Raw genomic sequence first — 13,803 nt, forward strand, 5'->3', positions numbered from 1 at the left:
CTGAATACAAAAAAATATTACATGTTTGTCAATAGTATGTTTTAAGTAGCTGAAATAAGCACAAATATCAGGGCATGTCAAAACATCTCAAGGGCCCCAAAATGACCTCGGACCCCAGAGGGTTAATACTTAGGAAAGTATTTTCTTAATCTAAATATCCTTACTTAGAGTTGATATGAACTTACACTGAATGGTCGCTGGACGAACAGATCAGTTGATGGCAATTTAATTCTGCTACAGTTATTACTGTCAGCCGATATACATAATTGTAATTAATCATAATTAATTGTAATTATTTATATACAATTCCCTTTTAAGCTAATTTTCTACAACTCCCTCTGCCAATGCATTGATGAAATTAACTGTTGGATGTGCCAGAACTTTCTTCAGTTAAACAAGGAGAAAACTGAAGTCATTGCATTTGGAAACAAGGATGAAGTTCTCAAGGTGAATGCATACCTTGACTCTAGGGCTCAAACAACCAAAAATCAAGGCAAAAATCTTGGGGTGTTTCTGGAGACAGACCTTAGTTTTAGTAGTCATGTCAAAGCAGTAACTAAATCAGCGTACTATCATCTCAAAAACATTGCAAGATTTAGATGTTTTGTTTCCAGTCAAGACTTGGAAAAACTTGTTCATGCCTTTATCACCAGCAGGGTGGATTATTGTAATGGTCTCCGCACCGGCCTTCCAAAGACCATTAGACAGCTGCAGCTCATCCAGAACGCTGCTGCCAGGATTCTGACTAGAACCAGAAAATCTGAGCATATCACACCAGTCCTCAGGTCCTTACACTGGCTTCCAGTTACATTTAGGATTGATTTTAAAGTACTTTTACTCATTTACAAATCACTCAATGGCCTAGGACCTAAATACATTGCAGATATGCTCACTGAATGTAAACCTAACAGACCACTCAGATCATTAGGATCGAGTCAGTTAGAAATACCAATGGTTCACACAAAACAAGGGGAGTCTGCTTTTAGCTATTATGCCGCCCACAGTTGGAAGCAGCTTCCAGAAGAGATCAGATGTGCTAAAACATTAGCCACATTTAAATCCAGACTCAAAACTCATCTTAGCTGTGCATTTGTTAAATGAGCACTGTGCTACGTCCGAACTGATTGCACTATGTATAATCATTTTCTATTCTTAACTGTTTTACATTTTTTTAAATCAATTTTTATATCTTGTTTTTATTATTATTTTTAATTCCTTGTTTTTATTGTGTGCCTTTTTTTAATGACTATTTCACTTCCTTTTATGTAAAGCATTTTTAATAACCACTGTGTATGAAATGTGCTACATAAATAAACTTGCCTTACCTTGCCTATGTATAATTGTATTATTGTAATGTAAGATGTATCTTTTAATTTAATTTATTATTATTATTATTTTTTAGGAATAATAATTGCCAGTGGCGTGGATAGGGGGTGTGGTCAGGTTTTCCTTCTTTTTTTTTTTTGTCTCCAGCTGATCACATGCCTGCTTATTGCGAGTACATAAAAAAGATCACAATCTCTACAATTCACTTGAAAAGTAGATTGTGGACATCTTCAAGATTGATCACGATATAAGATCAGATCAACCCATCCCTAATTTTAATATCGATAATGCATGAAATAGACATTAAAGCACAAATAAGAAAGTTGTAAACTGCATCTCTCATTCAAACTCTCTTGCTCCGCTCTCTTCCAGCTCGTCAGTCCTCTCTGCGTTTTGTTGTGGGAAATAGTACTTTGGTTAGTGTACATTGGATGTACACTCGAAATCAGAGTACACTGTGGATATTAAATAGTGAACGAATGTAGGGAATGAAGTTATTCACTCAGAATTTGGACATCACAACAAAATGGCCAATACCCTATATAGTGCACTATATAGGGGATAGGGAGCAGTTTTGTACACAGCTAATATCTCACATTCAACTTTGTCATGTGCTTCATGATTGAATAGACACATATGCATAAATCTCATTCTCTCTATCTGTCATTATATCTCCTCTCCAAGTCAAAAACAAACTATAGTCACTTGAACTACAATTAAAACAGTCATTGTTCTCTACAGGTTGAGTTATTGTGGCGTCACAGATGAAGGTTGTGCTGCTCTGGCTTCAGCTCTGAGATCAAACCCTTCACACTTGAGAGAACTGAATCTGACTGGGAATAAACTAGAAGATTCTCTTAAGTTACTCTCTGATCTGAAGGATGATCCACATTATAAACTGGAGACATTAGACTATTGTAAGTATATTATTATTATTAAAATTTTTAAAGTTCATTAAAATAAATAAATCTATCTATCTATCTATCTATCTATCTAGCAACACTCCAGCAACTATCCAAACCAACATAGCAACATAGAGTACCCTAGCATCCGCATAGCAACACCCTTGCAACCACCCAGAATGCCCTAGCAATCACATATCAACACCCTAGCAACCACCACAGGTACCCTAGAAACCACACGGCAAGACCCTAGCAACCACCCCGAATACCCTAGCAAACACACAGCAAGACCCTAGCAACCAGACCGGGTATCCTAGCAACCACATAGCAACCTCTTAGCAACAACCCCAAGTACCTTAGCAACCACATAGCATCACCATAGCAACCACACTGAATACCTTAGCAACTGCATAGCAGCACCTAAGCAACTGCCCCATGTACCTTAGCAACCACATAGCAACACCTTAGCAACCACCCCGAGTACCCTAGAAACTGCATAGCAACACCCTAGCAACCACTCCAGATACCCTAGCAACCACATAGGAACACCCTAGCAACCACCCCATGTACACTAGCAACTGAATAGAAACACCTTAGCAACCACCGCTGGTACCCTAGCAACTGCATGGCAACACCCTAGCAACAACCCCAAGTACCATAGCAACCACCCCGGGTGCCCTAGCAACTGCATAGCAACACCTTGGAAACCACCTCAAGTACCCTAGCAACCACCCAGGTTCCCTAGCAACCACCCCAAGTACCCTAGCAACAGCATAGCAAACACCCAGGGTACCCTAGCAACCATTTCAAGTACCCTAGCAACCGCATAGCAATACCCTGGTAACCACCCTATCTATCTATCTAACTATCTATCTATCTAATATTTCCTATCTATCTGTCTGTCTATAATCTGACTCTATCTATTATCTTTAAGCTATTAAAACTACTTTAAACTATTTCAGACTGAAAACCATCAAACTTAAAACTTTTTAAACTTTTCAAACTTTTTCAAACTTTCTGGCCCGGCTTTCTCAAGCCAACTTGAAGTTTGTCTAGACAAACTTTTTTTATCTAGTTAAATTTTTAAAGGTCACATATTTTACACTTTTCTGGAGTTTTATTTTAGGTTTTGATGTCCTTAAGTACCAAAAACCATCTCAATATATTTTTACAGCTCCTCTCTCAGGAGCTCTGCTAAGAACAGGTTGATTTTGGCCTGTCTAATTAATATTTATGAGCCTCTCTTCTGATTGGCCTGTTGTTTTCTGACTGACGCATGGCCAGGCCAACCACAGGTAACTGGGGTCATGTATAAACCCTTTTAAGGCCGACGTCACCATTACGTCACAGCACTAGCTGGAGGCAAAACAAAGGGAAAACGGGAGGCGGCCCATTCAAAGCAACCATCCTGTCAGATTGTCCTTCCTTTGAGTGAGCGTGTAACATTACAGGTCGGCCGATCTGGTTTCGTCCAATAAAGTCAACCTTTTTTGACATGTTTCCTTGTTGTTGTTGCTCAGCAATAGCATGGAACCGATGTTGTCTGGGGGTTTGGCAAAAGAAGGGTGGGACGGTGGGCGGTGCTTGGGGTGGTGACTGAAGGTGGTGACTAAGTAGTTCGGACATCACATTTTCACGGAAGTCACAGCGCCTTGTGAAAAAGCATAGCTACTTTATGCAGGCTGTGTGCATTTTACTGTGGATTGACTGTTTTGAAACTTATATGGGATTTACATAGCCCCTAGACCTCAGTTGTCAAGAAAAAAAGCCAGGAAATTTCAGTTTTGACAATATGGGACCTTTAAAGTTCAGTAAAATGCCTTGTGTGTAATTGGAGAATATAAGATAACATTATTTCAAAGTATTTCAAACTGTTTAATAAGAGTTTAATTCTGTGATGTAACTGATCTATGAATACATGCATATTTTCATCTCTTCCAGTGTCGCTGTGTGAAAGTGATGAAGAGAGTTGTTGATTATTTACTGTTATTAATCTATGATCAGTTGTTCATTCATATCTCTGTCTGTAATATGAATATACTGTGTGTTTCTGAGCTGGATCTGCTGATGTGATGTGACAGCAGTAAGACTCATATCTGACTGTCTGTGTGTTTTATTGTAGGACTCTCAGTATTGAGACGTCAGTCCAGTTTCCTCAGGATCAGCTGATGGTGAATAAGGAGCCGCTACAGAGACGTCCCAGTCACACAATCAACAGAGACTGAAGACACAGAGACACACAGCATCACACTGTCATGTGTTGTGTTTCACTGTCTTGTTTTGTAGGTAATAGCCCATTAACAAAAATTAAACATATTGACAAATTAATAGAATGAGATCCACAAATGAATCACAAGCGTAAATTAAATTTACAAATAAGTAAAATGAGATTTGCAAATAAAAAACATATTCACACATATATTTTTATGTCACAAACAGGGTTTAACCATAAAATGGCACTTCAGCTCAATTTGAACGAATTGTTCATAAAATGCAGTTGCATACAGAGGTGCAAATCTTCTCCCTCCCCGATTGTAAAGCAAAATCTGATTGGATATACAGTAGCAAGAACGTGCTATGATTTGTCAGTGAAGTGTAGTGTAAACGGTAGGTGGAGTCCACAAACTTGTGGATTTGTCAGCACATCTTGTCACTAGAAATGTTTCAAAATCCACAAATTCAAATTCCACATCAGCCACCTATAAATGCATAGGAGGTCGAGATGCGCGGATGTGCTCAAACGTCACCCGAATCCACTGCTTCAAATAAATTATCCGCCCGCCACCCACCCGCACTTATATTTTTCTCTGATTTAAATAACCGACCCGACCTGCACCCGATCGTCACATGACAATGATTCTAATTAGACTAATTCTTAGTTTTGCACGATGATATGATGAATGGATGGTAGTGCTGGGCGGTATGACCAAAAATGTATATCACGGTATTTTTCAAAATTATACCGGTTTCACAGTATAAGACGGTATTTATTTTTTTCATGCATGACCGGGTGTTAACCACATTTTCTACTGTTTGAGAGAGGAAAAAGATTGACTTGGAATGCCCTATTTTACTGTCATGATGAGCGACTCGTTAATACATGTTAACCAGGAGTCACTATCATTTATAATCGAGACATCGTCCAATAAAATCAACATGCATCTAAAGTTACACTAAAGAGCGGCTATGTGGTGGTTTTGGCTATATTACTTTTTTGTCTCATGCAGTGCACTGCCAACTAAAAAAAAAAAACAAACAAACAAAAAAGTTCATAATATTAACAGACGAACTATGCTCATATTTATAATTCCAAACAGTCAGTTAGCGGCAGGTGCTTGGAAACGCTGTTTTGTACTCATTTACTGACGACTCTGCTGCGGTACGGCCGGCTGAATGCGGTGCTTCTCTGCCGCTCGCTGCACAGAACAGACGCAGAGAGACGCGACGCTGCGCCGGGAGTCAGATCTCGCGCTCGCGGGGCAGCACTGGAGACATCTTCCAACTGAACCATAGCTAAGGTTTATCAGTTTGTATATTCTATGGAAAAAAAGCCTCTAATAGGGTCTGAAAGTTGCTAATAGTGGTAAAGTCGCGCTCGTGTGTGTGAGACGCGGGAGCTGATGGCAGCGGGCGGTGGATATTGTGGATGAGTTCTTCTGTGTTCTACAGCTTCAGAACTTTCACGCTTAGTAACACATACAGCTGTGTCCTCGTCACAGTGCAATAGTGAAAAGAGACCCCTCTCAAACAGTGTGTCGCGTTCCGAACGTTATTTAAATGACACCGGTATTGCGGTCTTTTAAAAATTCATATCATAAGAAAAATAAACACCGGTATTCGGTATGAACCGGTATACCGCCCAGCACTAAATGGATGGTTAATTTTTAACAGCATATTCAGTGAGAGCTGATCTGCGCATCACGTCTGTCGTGCATTACGACTCCGACGCGGCCACCGGAGCTGATCACGGTCGCTCTAGTCAAGTCAATGCTTGTGTTTATACCCATGGATATGTATATATTTTATACCGGCCCCGCCACGGCACGTTTCAGAAGCATCCCAGAATCTTGTGGTCTCGCGAATCCAGTTGCTTCGCTCCTGGTGTGATTTGGCACTGCGTGGAGGACGGAACAAAACGTTGTTGGAGCCGTCTTTGTGTCTGTCTGCCTGATGAAAAAATGAATTTAAAACACGTTTTATATTTTAGAGAATATTTGCATCGCTAATGATTTATCTCATCCACCCACGACACGCTCGCAATTAATTAGAATGTTTTTTTTTTATTACATGACCCACCCGATCCACGGATTACCCGCGGATACAACCGCCATAGATCTGATACGCTGCTGCTGCTGCGGCAGAGCAAGTACCGAGGTTTGCTACTGCCAATACATCCACAACATGCTGCTGTGAGCATGTAAGAAATACTGCTGCTGCACATATAATATACATGAAATAACCCCCTATAGCATACATGAATCACCTCGTAGCAGATCTATACAGGTGGAGCTGGGGAAGGTGGAGGGTTTCTGGAGCACGCTACAAACTGCTACAGCAAGCACTAGTCATATATTTGAATGTTGAGCATCGAGCTCATTGGCTACCGATACAGAAGCGAACCAATCAGCTGTGCCATGTGATAATGATGTCATTTGGTCAGATTGAATTAGACCTAGACTGCACCATGTACAGTTTCATGCCAGAAGTCTGTATTTGTGAATGTTTTTTTTATTTAATTTTTTTATTTGCAAATCTCATTTTATTTATTTGTAAATTGAATTAATTTAATTAAATATTTATTTGTGAATCACATTCTATTTATTTGTCAATATATTTAATTTTTGTTTATCTCTTTACATTTATTTGTGGATCATAATCTGTTTATTTAGAATGATGCAACAATTCTATTTCCATACTGTAACACTCAATACACACTGCAAACAAGTGATGGTAAGTGATTAAATTAATCAACGTGGACATGGTGTAAATAAGAGATTTATTGTGCAATATTGGACAGCTTTGATTATGATGGGAGAATGAGATTCACTTATCAATATAAACTTTATCCTTGAATATTAACTTTTTTAGGTTTTACAAGTTTAATTTTGAGAAAATCAAAGTCCAACTACTTAGGAGATTGATATTGATATTGTAAATGTATCTACCAGCGATACACTGTAACTTTTTTTAATAATTTACATATTTATATATGATGATTATTAAAGTTTCCATCTAAATTTTCACATTCTTTTACTGTTTTTTCCCCCTCCTACCTCTGAACACAGCTGCAGTAATGGCTGCGCTGATGCATATTTATTTATTTATTTTTACTATTTCGTTTTTTCTTGACTTTTTTTTAAGGCACTGTCTTCATTTTTAAATGCAGTTTTATATATAACTTTCAGTGTGATTATGAACAACCTGACAAAAAACGTCTGTTATTCTAATGGTCAATAATTCAGCGCCTTGTGAATAATGTTCATTATTTACCATCATGAACAATGAGTGAGATTTTGATAAGTTGAAGGTTTTCAAGGAAAATGATACACAATTAGTATGATTTGTATCAACATAGTATGAATGGAGTGTGAAGTGTTTTTTTTTTATCCAAGGGACATTAAAAAAGTAGGTAATATATTTTATACACCACTGAAAACCAAGGAAAATCAATGAAAGCTTCTCAAGCATAGATTTAATAAAGATCATCATAATTGTGTATTTCAAAATTGCTTGTACATTTCTTCTTTCTGGTATGACATGTATAACTGGCTAAAAATCCAATAATTTAACCATGTTTACTAGAAATAATTTAATGCCCTAACATTTGGCATAATTATGAAATATGGCCGTAATCAGGTTGTGTTGTTGTTGTTTTTAAACTTTCAAAAGTGCAAGACAAGTGGTGCTTTCTTAATCATAATTGTTAAACAGGTTGCATTTATTTAACAGATTGCGTGAATTGCACACTTCTTGTCACAATATCACTTAATTTGGACTTTCAGTTTGCACATTTTCCCTGTTGTGTTGGTTGTCATGGTTGTTGATTTGATTCATCATTCAGTACAGGTCTGTGTTGTCAGTTATCCTTGTTTGCTCATGTATTTAAGTTGCTTTGATTCTGTTCATTGTTGTCAGGTGTCGTTGTTGGATGTATTGTTGCTGTTCTCTTATGTGGATTATTTGCCTGTGGATTTTTTAAAGACTGCCTTCTGCCTTCATCTTGCGCTTGTGTAATCATGCATCATGTGTGCTTGTGTGTTCTGCAACACCGATCTGTGACAGAAGACCGACCCTGAAAGTTAAAGGGGTCATTGGATGCAAAATTCACTTTACAAGTTGTCTGAACATAAATGTGTGTTGGAAGTGTGTGTACACATGTGGGTTTTGAGGCTATTGCTTGTATAACCTTGAGATTACACATTGCTGTGAATGCTCGGCATTCGCTAGAGTTTGGGCATCGATTGCTTCTCCGTGTAGCTTCTCCGGTTTGCGATTGTAGCTCCGTGTAGCTTTGCATTTTATTGAATCTCTACCTTACTTTCACTCCCTGTTGTTTAAAGTGATAATATATAACTTAATTCCCACCATATTTCTGGTGTTATCTTTCAAACTAATCTAACTAATTTTTATTTGTTCGCTTTTAAAACCAGCCAGTTAGACCAACTGAGCTTGTCACTCACGGTTCCATTCGCGTTTCTATCCTCTCCTATTGTTTTCTCTTCTTTTTCTCTTGCTCCATTTTCATTTCTCTCTCACTCCGTTTTTCACGAGTTCATCAAACAACAGTGGTAAGTGGTAAGTTAAGTTGGTATCATTCATCAATCACGGTGAGTAATGGCTTCTTCTCCTGCTATTGTTGTTTGCACTGTTTGTCACATGTATAGTTTATCTGTCTCTGTCAGCAGCGAGGGATTCACATGTGATAAATGCAGGGAAATAGTTAGGCTGACAGAGAAGGTTTTAGAACTAGAGACACGCATCCAAACTTTAGTTGAGGATAGTAAGAATGTGAGGGCTGTAGATACTGCTTTGGATGCGACTAGCTCAAGGAGTCCTGTACATTGTTCTTTAAATAAAGAGTTTTACTTGCAATTGTATCCTCGTTTCTGACGTAACAGAACGATCTGACCAAGAATGGATACAGCAAGTACATCAGCGCCAACCATGGAGGACTGTTTGAGTAACAGTATGGCTCGTCTGGACATTCAAGAAAGAAATTTAAATGAGACTGGTCGCTGTGCAGGCGTTAGTGGCGCAGGTGTCCGAGCTCACCCAGCAGATCCAACAGCTACGGGTTCCCACTGCGCCGCCCACACCGCCGCTCCCCACACCATCGGAGAGCCCATCCCAGTCGGAGCCACGCCTACCAACCCCAGAGCCCTATTCAGGTGATCCAAAATTTTGCAGAGCCTTTCTAACCCGGTGTTCCATGCATTTTTCTCTCCAACCCAAGACTTTTCAGACTGAGCGATCCAAAGTCGCCTTCGTACTTACCCTCCTGACTGGGAAAGCGGCGTTATGGGGAACGGCGGTGTGGGAAAATGAAGATCCGTGCTGCGTCTCGTTCCAGGAGCTCTCCGCTGAGATGAAAAGAGTTTTCGACCGGGCGGCCGGCGGAAGAGAAGCTGCTAGAATGCTGGCTGATTTACGTCAAGGAGAGAGATCAGTGTCAGACTTCTCAATCGAGTTCGGACCCTAGCAGCGGAGAGCAAATGGAACGAGGAGGCGCAGTGGGACATGTTCCTGCATGGGCTGGCTGACCGCGTCCAGAGAGAGATCTATGCTTTGGACCTGCCTCAATCTCTTAATGAACTCATCGCCTTAGCCCTCAGAGTTGATGCTCGACTAGCCCGAGTGGGAGGTCACGCTACGAGTAGACGCCCTCTGGCAGGTGCCGAGGTCCACGATTTGGAGGCGGGGCGTGGTCAGCCCGTCGGCGATCACGAGCCCATGCAGGTTGGTCGAGCTCGGCTTTCCGGGAGGAGAGGGAAAGGCGGAGGTCCCAGGGCCTTTGCTTATACTGTGGAGGGCCGGACACTATGCTTACAACTGTCCGGTAAAAGGCCAAGCCCGATAGTAAGTGTGAGGCTACTGTCGGGTGGGATCTCCGCTGAGAAGACCTCATCAACATCTACCCTTCTCCCGGTAAGACTGAGATGGTCAACACTCACTCACGACTGTCAAGCACTCTTGGACTCCGGGGCAGAAGGTAATTTCATGGACCACTCATTCGCACGCCAATTCAAGATTCCCCTCAAACCCCTCACACATCAGATTGCTGTACACGCACTTAATGGACAAGAACTTCCCACCATCACTTTTGCCACAGAAGACATCACCCTCATCACATCAGGCAACCACACTGAGATCATCTCTTTCTTTATCCTGGACACTCCCCTTGCACCCATTGTCCTTGGTCACCCTTGGCTCACCCGTCACAACCCTAAAGTGGACTGGCAGCTCAAGTCTGTGTCTTTGTGGAGTAATCAGTGTCATAAGTCTTGTCTATTGTCTGCTTGTCCGTCTGTTTCTGTCCCTGTGTTGCAGGAGGAGGCAGTGGATCTGTCTAATGTGCCCGCGGAGTACCTGGACCTGAAGGAGGTGTTCAGTAAGTCTCGGGCTGCTTCTCTCCCTCCGCATCGTCCCTATGACTGTGCCATAGATTTATTACCAGGTACGGCTCCGCCCAAGGGCAAGTTATATTCACTCTCGACACCAGAGAGGGAGGCTATGGAGAAATATATTTCTGATTCTCTAGCAACAGGGTTCATTCGCCCTTCCTCTTCTCCAGCGGGGCGGGGTTTTTGTGGGGAAAAGGACGGATCTCTGCGACCTTGTATTGACTACCGAGGGTTGAACAACATCACGGTAAAGAATACTTATCCTTTGCCGTTGATGTCTTCAGCCTTCGAGAGGTTGCAAGGAGCATCCATCTTCACAAAATTAGATTTACGTAATGCTTATCATTTGGTCCGCATCAGGGAGGGGGATGAGTGGAAGACCGCGTTTAACACCCCCAGAGGACATTTTGAATACTTGGTTATGCCTTTCGGGCTTTCCAATAGTCCAGCGGTCTTCCAGGCACTCGTCAATGACGTGCTGCGAGATATGATAGATCAGTTCATTTATGTCTACCTGGACGATATACTGATTTTTTCTTCTTCTCTCCAGGAACACGTGCAGCACGTCCGACGAGTGCTTCAGAGGTTGCTAGAGAATGGGCTTTTTGTCAAGGCGGAGAAATGCGCTTTTCATGCACAGTCTGTTCCATTCCTAGGATACATCGTGTCGGTTGAGGGAATGCGCATGGATCCTGAGAAGATCAAGGCTGTGGTAGAGTGGCCAAGTCCAGAGTCTCGTAAGGCCCTACTGAGATTTCTGGGGTTCGCCAATTTCTACCGGCGTTTATTCGCAACTTCAGCCAACTAGCCGCACCTCTGACCGTCTTGACCTCCCCCAGAACGACGTTCAGGTGGTCAGACGCAGCCGAGGCTGCGTTTGCCAAACTGAAGGGTTGCTTCGTTTCAGCCCCCATTCTGACAACCCCTGATTCATCACGTCAGTTCGTGGTGGAGGTCGATGCATCAGAGGTGGGGTAGGAGCAGTGTTATCCCAGCGCTCTCTCTCAGACGACAAGATGCATCCTTGCGCGTTTTTGTCTCATCGTCTATCTCCTGCCGAACGCAATTATGACATTGGGAACAGAGAGTTGTTGGCAGTCAAGTTAGCATTGGAGGAGTGGCGGCACTGGTTAGAAGGGTCGGGGGTACCTTTTATCGTTTGGACCGATCACAAGAACTTAGAATACATTCGGACGGCTAAAAGATTGAACTCCAGGCAGGCTCGGTGGGCACTTTTTTTCGGTCATTTCGATTTTACTCTCTCGTACCGCCCGGGTTCCAAAAACATCAAACCCGATTCTTTATCGCGCATTTTTGATCGTTCCGAACGCCCGTCTACTCCCGAGTGCATTTTACCGGAGACTCTATTCATCTCCACACTTGTATGGGAGGTCGAATCGAAGGTCAAGAAGGCCTTAGAAGGGGTAACGCCTCCGGTCGGTTGCCCACCGAATCGTTTATTTGTGCCTGAGGGTCTGAGGTCCAGCGTCATTCAGTGGGGGCATTCTTCCAATGTGGCTTGTCATCCAGGAGTTACTCGCACTAGATTTTTAGTCAAGCAACGATTCTGGTGGCCTCTCATGGCTCGTGACATTCACAATTTTGTTTTGGCTTGCTCAGTTTGTGCCACTGGTAAGACTTCCAATCGACCCCCAGATGGGTTACTCCAACCGCTGCCGGTCCCTTCGAGACCCTGGTCCCACATCGCTAGATTTTGTTACCGCCTCCCCTCTCAGGGTCACACGGTAGTTTTGACCGTGGTGGACCGGTTCTCGAAGGCGGCTCATTTCATTCCCTTGCCCAAATTACCCTCAGCCAAGGAGACAGCGATGATTGTCGTTGACCACGTCTTTCGGTTACATGGCCTCCCGACAGACGTGGTCTCTGACAGAGGACCCCAATTTGTGTCCAAATTTTGGCGAGAATTTTGTAAGCTTCTGGGGGCGACTGTCAGTCTGTCCTCAGGGTTCCACCCCCAGAGCAATGGCCAAACTGAGAGAGCCAACCAGGATTTGGAAAGAACGTTACGATGTTTGGTTTCCAAGAATCCTTCCTCATGGAAGAACTTTATATGGTGGAGTACGCCCACAACACGTTGCCAGTGTCATCTACGGGCCTATCTCCGTTTGAGTGTAGCGTAGGGTACCAGCCACCAATTTTTCCTAGTCTGGAATCCGAAGTCGCGGTCCCCTCCGCTCACGCCTTCGTCCAGAGGTGTCATCGCACGTGGACTAGAGCCCGTGAGACTCTACTCCAGGTGGGGTTGCGCACCAAGGCCAAAGCCGATCGCCACCGGTCTAGGCCTCCCGTATACATCGCTGGTCAAAAAGTGTGGCTTTCTACCAAGAACATTCCTCTCCGCTCCGTGTCTAATAAACTTGCTCCCAAATTCATTGGCCCATTTACTGTCACCAAGATCATTAGTCCGGTGGCAGTCCGCCTCAACCTGCCTCCAGTGTACAGGAGGATTCACCCCGTCTTTCATGTATCCAAAATTAAACCCGTATTTCATTCTCGTATTAATCCGCCAACACCGGTTCCTCCCCCGCCGCGACTTGTAGATGGAGAACCCAATTATTCGGTCAATCGTGTGCTGGACTCAAGGCGGAGGGGACGCGGATTCCAGTACTTGGTGGACTGGGAAGGTTACGGTCCAGAGGAGAGAAGTTGGGTACCTGCTAGAGACATTCTGGATCACTCCCTTATCGATGATTACAATCGACAGGTAGGTTCTGGGAACGCCATGAGGCGTTCCTAGGGGAGGGTACTGTCACGGTTCATAGATCCAATGTCTCTCTAGTCTCGTGCTTTGTTGTTTACATGTGTGTGAGTGGGTGTGTCCGGATCGTTACCGTTGATCAGTATCCAGCTGCTATCACTCTTCATCACCAGCTGCCACTCATCTCACCTCCTATAAATACTTACCACCTTCTCATCTCCTTTGTCAGATCGTT

General features: G+C 42.8%; 1 pseudogene; it reads left to right on the top strand.

Annotated features, from left to right (window-relative positions):
• LOC131552967 (NACHT, LRR and PYD domains-containing protein 12-like) overlaps positions 1-9,382 on the top strand; it is a 47,160-nt pseudogene extending 37,778 nt beyond the window's left edge.
• Positions 9,383-13,803: the final 4,421 nt, after the last annotated feature.

The sequence above is a fragment of the Onychostoma macrolepis genome, chromosome 14 (assembly GCF_012432095.1).
Source record: "Onychostoma macrolepis isolate SWU-2019 chromosome 14, ASM1243209v1, whole genome shotgun sequence".
In the NCBI taxonomy this organism is placed as follows: Eukaryota; Metazoa; Chordata; class Actinopteri; order Cypriniformes; family Cyprinidae; genus Onychostoma; species Onychostoma macrolepis.